General features: G+C 42.5%; 1 long non-coding RNA gene across 2 annotated transcripts in view; it reads right to left on the reverse strand.

Moving 5' to 3' along the window:
• The window catches only part of LOC308584330, a 31,268-nt gene extending 21,981 nt beyond the window's left edge, over positions 1-9,287 (reverse strand). The window contains exons 1-3 of one of the 2 annotated variants that reach the window (XR_014006773.1): positions 8,024-9,287; positions 3,265-3,353; positions 2,655-2,839 (exon numbers count right to left, since the gene is read on the reverse strand). This is a non-coding gene — a long non-coding RNA (uncharacterized lncRNA). Of the gene's footprint in view, positions 1-2,654; positions 2,840-3,264; positions 3,468-8,023 lie in introns of those variants that run through there. The other variant, XR_014006774.1, reaches the window with a different exon arrangement.
• Positions 9,288-9,728: the final 441 nt, after the last annotated feature.

Raw genomic sequence — 9,728 nt, forward strand, 5'->3', positions numbered from 1 at the left:
CTTCAAAAATGTCAAAGATCTGGATTAGAGATCCTGCAAGACCTGTTAGCATTAGAGCATTAGTGGAACACAATGTCGTTCAGTGGTGAGCATCCCATCAACACAAGCATTGCAATTTGCCAGACAGAACAACAATCCCACCTTTTCTCCCTTCATTCACCGTTCTGGGGATTCTCCTGACCTCCCTCCTCCAGAGCCAGTTTCAGGGCTCCAGGAGGCACATCGAGAGGAAAGGGACAGTTCCATTTTGGAAGCAGAAGCCCTCATATGCAGGGCTCACACTGACCAGACTCCTTAGGCAAAGCCCACCCCTGGTCTCCCCCAGGCGCCTTCAAATCAGAATTGCTGTGGCTTCTACTCTTCCCTTTCCATCCAGTAAATATAAGCAGACTCTGCCTGCAAATAAACACCTGCAGCTTACAGATCCTTTCCCCACATTCACTCATTGATTAAAACCTCAGTGGGAGCGGGGAAGAAATCTGATTCAGTTTACATTTATTCAACACAATATTTATTTATTTTCAATACTTCCCACCCACCTTTCATCAAAGAATTATCCCAGGGAGGGGTATAGCAAAATAAAATGCTGAACTTGAAACCACAAATACATCAAATTCCAAACCATAGTATATATCAGCAGGGATTTAAAAAACCCACAGTAAATAACTTCAAAAGAATAGACAGGCTTCATTCTTAAAATAAATAAAAAGATTTCATTGATTTTCATTTTTCACATCACACATAAAACAACCTAACTCAAAACATGTCAGCCACATTGCTTAAAAATATCAAATCAAATTATTACAGCTCACTCCAAAAAATCTTTCCACATATTTCTATGAGATCTCGGGGGGTTATAAACAAAATCTTTTGGACATATATAGTCCCAAAATGATTGCCACACATTATGGAAAAGATTGGGGTGGGGTGGGGGTTAGAATTCCCTTTGGTCACATAAATCTGGCACATCAGCTTTACAGCCAGGGCTATTGTCCATGCTTTGAGTACCAAGCTTCAGTGTTCACGCCCAAGGCAGCGTGCCATCACACAGCTATTTCCGTACATGCCACCCCAAGGAAGAGTGTTAAAAGTTCTTTATGCACAATTGTTATTCCAAGTAAAGCAAGTTGAAAGGAAGGCTGTATGTCTGTTTGAAAGGTTTCATTCTTCAAAATAAATGTGCTGCTAACATTCCATGAATAACTGAATAAACAGGTGAGTTTTAATCTGACACTAAAAATTAAAAAGTCAGCACCAGCCATACTTCAGAGAGGTGACACATTCCATAATAGGGGCACTGCCACAGAGAAGGTCTTTTTTTACACATCACCACCATATAATAGACATAGTAGTTCCATCTTTGTTTCTAGTCAGTCTGCCTTTTAAAAGCAACTTTGCTAGTGATCAGGTGTGCAGAAATGAAAAGTTTTTCATTTAATGCTGCTCTTTAAAGGTGCAGAAATAAATTGGAAGTGTTGGGGGGGCATGTTTTTTAGCATTTCTGTGCTGTCCGGAAAGAGTACAGTTAAAATGACAAAGGTATCATTTAGATCACAAAAGAAATAAGCTGAAAACCACCAAATACACCTCCATTTTTGGAAGAGCAGCTTGACCTGGAAAATGGAGGTACATATACCAGCTGTTAGCAGGTCAAATTCACTGTGGCGCATTAAACTGAGAGAAAATGAGATTGTAAAGCTGAGAATATAATTAAATACTGGAAGACTTTAGATATTACCAACACACACACACACAACCCTCTCTCTGCCATTCATGAGAATTCTAAGAAATTTGGCAAGAAAGATTTCTAAGCAGCAGCAAGCGATGGATTTGCACTGACCTCTTTGTAAAACAGGGGCTGCAGGAGCCAGCTTGTGGTCCGTCCGTCACTCCCTACATTCCACTCCCTACATTCACATCAGAAGCCATCATGATGTCAGCTGAGCAGATACCAGAGGAGTTTTCTGGGTTCCTGCCTTGTTTGCAGATTCTATTTACATGCACACTTACCCTCTTGGTTTACCATAATTCATTGGTAGAAAATGTGCCCATTTCCCCTTAAAATATGCATTTTTGTAAACATGGGTTGGTTGGTTGGTTGGTTGGTTGGAGAATTAAATCATGAAATTTAGATGAGTATGAATTTTGAAGGATGGCTGTGTTTCAGTACTCATGCTGTTTCAGAAAGTGCAGATCTGATAAATTTGGCTTGAAATGCAAACTGATTTGAATTTTTCCCTGTTCTTAATTTTTATTGCCCTATTTCTGGGTCAGTTTCAGGGCACAGGGTTGCACTGCTAGGGTGGCTCATGAAGTCCCTGTGACTAGATACACATAAAAATGTATCACCTTAAGACATATTTGCCAGGGCTCACAACTATCAGTTTGGAACCATGCACTAGTACAGCTGTTTGCATCATGCCTATCCTTATGTTCAGTTCATCAAATCCTTCTTCATTCCTCCTTTGCAATATAAAGAACACACAGCATCCTGTCAGTCTCTCTGGTACAGTCACATTAGGTGTACTGTGTTGCATTTCCTCCGATACAACTGGTGGAACGCAACCACCACATAGAAGCACTTAGAATCATGGGTTTGCTGGCTGAGTATTCATGTTACAGAAAAGTTTGTATTCTAGATTTGCTAGTCCCACCTGTCTGTTACCAATGGTGACATTGGCCCCCATGTTTATTTCATTTCTCCACTCTCCTCTGGTTGTTCCGGGCTCCTCCTGCAGCTTCTCCCAGATAAAGCTGTCAACGGTCTGACACCTCCATCTTCTCTGTCATGGTTTTCCATTATGGCTCCCTCGAGTTCTGTCGAACTACATTCATGGTGCTTTAAACAGGATAAGCTGAGTAAATCATTAAAAGCCTTGCTGCTTCGCAAAGACGCCCTTTTCATCGAATAGCAAGATTAAATTAGGTTCCCCTGATAAATTGATTTGATGAGCCAATTTGGCTGGTACATAAGGTATTTATACAATTCCAAAGAGATTGGGATTAAAAAAAAGGAAACCCCCACTGAGTTAAACTTCTGCCTCTAGTGGCTTAGGGTCAAATTTAACATGACATTAAATGGATGACTATACATAATGCGCATTGTGCTGTTCTCCTCATCCACCCACTCACATACACACACCAATAACAGCTGCAGACAGAAGGGGGAATCAAGATTGAGATTACAAACAAAGAAAAGAGATTGGGAGTACAGAACAGATCTGCTGCCCCTGTGGATCCTGCTGCCTGAGGCAGTCACCTAACCTTGCCTCATGGATGGGGCGGTCCTGGATGAAGCACACTTGTTAATCCCCTGCAGCAGCATCTGCCACCTGGCTCCTTTGTCTCTCTGTCTAAAGGGGAACCAAGAGTCCAAACCGCACACAAATAAGAAGTGATGGCGATGCTGTTGGGCTGCACAGCCAGCCTTGCAAGAACATCCTCATTATGGCTATATGTCTGCCGTTGCTTTTGTCTGCTGTTGCTTTTGAGGAACATCTGCCCTTCACTTTAATTACAGCACTTAGAATCCAACATAGTGGCTTGAGTACAAATTGATCTTGTTTTCCAGCCAGGAAGTTTGTTTTTCCGCTCTTTCTGATAATAAATGTGCCACTGGTAATGGCAAGGGGGCCATATAGTGGCTCATTGTGTTGTGTGTGCACTGAGCCTACTACTTCGGGGCAGGCTTTTCTTATTATGCGTTATTGATGTGACAGTTTGCAAACATTGTACAAAATGAATTAACGGGCTCGCCTTTTCTTCTCCCTGAGTTTGGGGTTTTAATCTCATTGACGGCTACAGCTGCAATTAGCAATGATCTCACTTAAAATGTCATTTTGTCATAGGCAGTCAAGTCCTGCGTGTCTAGTTGCAAAGTGACACTCTGTGGACAGGCGATGGAAATATAATGTGACATTCTGTGGACACCCAACACCTCCCCAGGACATAGCCAAGATATCACGTCCATTTTGGAAAAAAATCTCCAATTCCCTTTCTGAACTGCTATTTCTTTGGAAAAGCTGGCTTCTTTGAGAGCTATAGAGTCGAGAGGGGTAAATGCAGAACTCTACTCAATCAGTTATGCAGTTCACTCTTTGGCCTTGTGCCTTGGGCAAAGTATTATCTCTTAACCTTTTCCACAGAGCTATTGCAAGGCCAAACAAAGAAGATTAAAAAATATTCAGTGAAGAGTGCAACACAAATGATAAATAATTTTTAAAAGGCATAGTTTAGGTAGAGGGCTCCATTCAGAGCCTCAGGGAACATTTACTAGTTAATGCCTAGCCCAAATACATGAACATGCTCAAGTTAAGGAAGAAATCTTGGTTTTGGAACATGGCAATCTTTCCTTATACCAGGTCTAAATTATTTGTGCATCTAGTGCAGTAGTGTCTAATGATTAGCAGTGATTTTCTAAAGCCCCAGGCAGTGATCTTTCCCATTAAGTGCAGATTGAACCTTTTAACCAGAGCTGCCATGGATTTAACATTGCATCTTCTGCACAGAAAACATGCACTACGAGTGCATTGAGCTATGCTTTTGCACACAGCAGAGTCATGAAATTCCAGAGGATCTCCAAAACCAAAAAGTAATCCTTTCTATTAAAAATGCCAGCATCTATTATTTCCCCCTTCTGCTGAAAATAATGTTCAATCCACTGATATGACTGTTACTTAACAGGAGTGGGCAGCTGTGAAGGTGGATGGAGGATGATAGGTATGGAGCACCACTGAAAAACTTTATGACATTCACTCACATTCACCAGCTCAGACATTTTGATTCAGAGCACCAACAGCATGATTCAAACACTATATTGTGGGGCAGCAGCAATCCTGCAGACAGGTGAGTGTGCAATTTGCCCAATTTGCATGTTTCTTCTGCGTCTGTCTGCTGCTCCCACTGCATCATGTGTGAGATTTGAAGATGTCATCTGCAAGAATCTAGGCTTCCATGCTCCTAAGCTATAGCCTTTGCCTGGGAAGTGTAAACTTTACTTGTTACAAGCCTAAATGTGGGGCCTTAGAGGTCCAGTATAAGTGTTTTATATTGCCGGAAGAAATATCAACAACCTCAGATATGCAGATGACACAACCTTGATGGCAGAAAGTGAGGAGGAATTAAAGAACCTTTTAATAAGGGTGAAAGAGGAGAGTGCAAAATATGGTCTGAAGTTCAACATCAAAAAAACTAAGATCATGGCCACTGGTCCCAGCACCTCCTGGCAAATAGAAGGGGAAGAAATGGAGGCAGTGAGAAATTTTACTTTCTTGGGCTCCATGATCACTGCAAATGGTGACAGCAGTCACTAAATTAAAAGACGCCTGCTTCTTGGGAGAAAAGCAATGACAAACCTAGACAGCATCTTAAAAAGCAGAGACATCACTTTGCCGTCAAAGGTCCGTATAGTTAAAGCTATGGTTTTCCCAGTAGTGATGTATGGAAGGGAGAGCTGGACCATAAAGAAGGCTGATTGCCGAAGAATTGATGCTTTTGAATTATGGTGCTGGAGGAGACTCTTGAGAGTCCCATGGACTGCAAGAAGATCAAACCTATCCATTCTTAAGGAAATCAGCCCTGAGTGCTCACTGGAAGGACAGATCCTGAAGCTGAGGCTCCAATACTTTGGCCACCTGATGAGGAGAGAAGATTCCCTGGAAAAGACCCTGATGTTGGGAAAGATGGAGGGCACAAGGAGAAGGGGACGACAGAGGACAAGATGGTTGGACAGTGTTCTCGAAGCTACCAGCATGAGTTTGACCAAACTGCGGGAGGCAGTGGAAGACAGGAGTGCCTGGTGTGCTCTGGTCTATGGGGTCACGAAGAGTCGGACACAACTAAATGACTAAACAGCAAAACAATAAATGTTTGGGACTTTCTGGCACAAAACACATACTGTATTCTACCCTAATGGGACCTCCATTTTCTTTCAATGTCTTTGACCCATGAACATTGCTACATATGCATTTCATATCCATACTGCAGGGATAGGGATCCTGAGGTCCTCCAGATATTGTTGGACTACAGTTTCTATCATCCCTGACCATTGACCATGCTGGATAGAGCTGGCAGGAGTTGTAGTCCAGCAACATCTAGAGGGCCAGAGATTCCCTATCCCTGCCTTACTGGGAAAATGGGCACAAAAAGTGAAAAACAATATTAGAGGATTGAAATTGCAGTCCCCAGCTAGATGCCCCAAGGGTAAGACAACCCAATTTACCTTTTGCAGTTCACCAGCAGCAACCATTGTAGATTAGGAATCAAGCCAACCACAAGGAAGAAAACTATTAAAGCTGCTCTCTTATAATCATTAATTATGAAGATATCATCATTCATGTTTATAATCTATGAAATGTCCCAGAGTAATTGATTTTTGTAGTTCGATGAATTTTAATGGCAGGACTGCAAACAATGCTTGCAAAATAACTCACTTAGGGGGACAACTAGCAATGGCTCCAATCAGCCCAGGCTACTTTCAGCCTGAGAAACAGGACAGCTGCCTCCTCCTAGGTCTGCAGAAGTCAGTCTTCAGTCATATATCAATTGACAACATGCTCCAGTTGCTACAAAGAGTGAGTATAAGGGCAGCCAGGCCATAGCTACTGACCAAGCGACTGTGGTGTGCTTCATGGGCACAGATAAACATTGTAAAAAGGCTAGTTTTACTGAAAATAGTATAGCAGAAATGCAGATTTATGCCTACAAGAAAACTCTCACGGCTGCCAGTCAGGTCAAGTGGGTCAGGAGACTTTCTGTGCAACAGCAAAACTCAGGTTGGAATATTTCTTATAGTTTGAAGACTAATGCAAAATATAGAATCAGGATTACTGGAGCAGACTTCTAAGCACTAGACTAGGTGTGTGGAACCTTTGGCCCTTCAGGTGTTGCTGAACTATAACTCCCATCAGCCCTGATCACTGGATACATGCTGGGGCTGATGGGAATTGTAGTTGAGCAGTATCTGGAGGACCAAAGGTTCCCCACAGTTGTGCTGGACTGCTATGATGTTGGGCCTAAGGTTGCAAATATCATAGATGTGCATCTACCACCTTAATTATACAGCTTCTGGTTACGGAAGACACACGTATTTACCCTGACGTCTGACACTTGAGGTGTATATTTTCAGGAGCCAGCTTGTTACTGTTTTCAGTATTGTGTTTTAAGGTTGTAACCTGCCCTGGGATCTTAGGGTGAAGGGGAGGTCATTAATAACAATAACAACTACCTGGGAGGAAGATTCCATTTGGCTAAGGTTTTTTGTCTAATTTCTTGCTTGCTTATGAGACAGTTGCTAGAAATCAGGAGCAAAATTCTGACCCCACTTCCCTTCCCTCAGCAATGTCCCCCAACTTAGGTGTATAAACAGCCACTGAATTTGGCACTTTGCACACAGACTCGCTGCCTAAACCACTGATCTTCACTCCCTGCTTGTAATCAGTGGATTGGCCCAACTCATTTACCATGAGCCGAAGCTGCAGGTTAGAACTGGCTAGACAGCTCTGTGCCTTCCAGTGTCTCTATGTCAGGGCTCCCCCCCCCCACCAGGAACTTGGGGGAACTCAGTCCCGGCACCTCTCAGGTGAGCACCATTGCCATTCTAAGAGAACAAGGGAGGTGTTCATGGTGAGTTCCGGCACCTCTTTTCCTAGAAAAACAGCACTGCTCTATGTTCACTTTCTAAAAAAATCAGGCCTCCCCCATTTGTGTCCTACGAAGCTAAATGTAACCCACTAGCCATGCCTTTGTGGCCTACCACAGTGCCTGGCTACCCCCTCACCCGCTCCTTGTAACTTCTCACCGCTTTGGTACCTCAACAAAAGCAATTTAGGTCCTTTAAACAAGGCACATGCAAACAACTTCTGCTAGTTTCACGTGAGTGTGTGATTCACACATGTGAAAAGGGAGGAAAGGCATCTTTCCTTCTCCATCCACCCCCCTCACAACTGGCAACTAGGCCTCTGGGCAATTTCCTACCAGCTCAGTGGGCCTACATATATACCACTGTAGCTACATATATACCCACTGTACTGGGCCACAGGGCTGTCGATCTCAGCCTTGCATGTCATGTCATGGCCCCCTGCTTCACATCCGAAGGGTTTTTGCCTGGCTGGAATGTGTCCTCCAGTAATGCCTCTGGATAAATGGGGCAGAGGGGTGTATGAGGGTGTGTAGAAACCAGCCTCTTGTACCACTGGTACAATGCGGGTGACAGTAGCAGAGCAGTGTGGTGATGTGGCAATTGGCAACTGTTGGCCTTGGCTCTCACCCATACTCCCCCCTGTGGCCCTGTTTCCTGACCTGTACCAGATTTTCCCTCACTCCATCAAATCACAAAATTGCAATCCCATTTGTGTGAGATCTCATTTCGGCTCTTCTTGTTGTCTCTGTTTTCCTCCCTGATGGATGTGGTGTCAGAAGGATGCTCTTTGTATCTAACCATAGAAAGAATCATCAGGGAAAACTGTAAGAAGCCATGTCTGTGTGAGAGAAATATTGATGAACAGGACGTTGTGGGGTGGAGTGCTAATTAAATAGAAGTTATGTCATCTGCTAGCTGTCAGGATCTAATTGAATTAGAATTGAGGAGGTGAGATTAAAAGGCAGATAATACGAAAGCAGCATGGCTTGGCTAGGTAAAGAGAGAGAGAGAGAGAACTTACAAAATCCTATTTCTAAGTTCTTCTTTGGAATAGGAGAGTGAATGCCCTCTCACTTGACAGATTCAGTCTAAAAGCCCTGTAAGATGTGCAGCAAGGGAAGAGGCTTGTGAAGGAAAACCAGGCCCCATAATAATTTGGCATGCAGATGCAAACTGACATAGGGATGGAGGAGAAATTCAATTCAGTTTGCATTTCAAGGTGAACCTAGCTAATCTGTACTTTCAGAAACAAAACACGGCCATCATTCCAAATTTGGAACACAGTTACCCAGCCAAGTAATGTGTGCAAAACTACATAACTTGATGTAAAGGGTGCATAAAAATGCATATATTTGTGAAAATGTTTGGTTTTGGTAAAAGGAAAATAGTAGTGGTATAATAAAAGGAAAAATTCCCTGGGTGCCTAGATCCAGGTTTGGGGCAAGTATTCTTTGGTGAGAGAGCCTCGGTAGAGATTTAAAATCACAAAACAAGCAGCAATATAAAGCATGGAAATGTTAGACTTTTAAAACATCCCCTTCTAAGTTGCTTTCAAAAATTCCCACTTCCCTTAGCATAGAACCATAAATAGTTTACTTACAAATTATTCACAGGTCATATTAATATGCTTTTCCATACAGCAGCAAAAAAAGACAAGTAGTTTAACTTAGTTTCAAAATGGTAAATGTTTCTAAATTAGATGGCTTGCTAAAGCCACACAGTCTAAGCTTGGAGCATCCAACTTAGACATCCTTACTGGTTCACATGGTGGAAAAACTTCGAACAAAGAGTTTGGTAACCATTTCTCCCAAGGTGAGAGGGTGTGACCTAGCTAAGCCTAGCAGGGCATCTTACTATATGGTCTTAACCTCTTCATGCACGAATTAGAGTTAAGCATGTTGGCTATATGAGACTGAATATATCCCACAAAAATAACATTTTTTAAAACTCATCAGATTAGGGAAGACTGCTTTTCAAAAATGTGTAGATTAGGCAAAATTGCATATAAGCATGTGTATATTAGGAAACAAATCATGCTAAAATGCTGGTGAATTTCCATAAGGACTTTAAAACAAGCAAACAAACTTAA

This window comes from Podarcis bocagei (genome assembly GCF_964188305.1).
Source record: "Podarcis bocagei genome assembly, chromosome: 1".
Classification (NCBI taxonomy): Eukaryota; Metazoa; Chordata; class Lepidosauria; order Squamata; family Lacertidae; genus Podarcis; species Podarcis bocagei.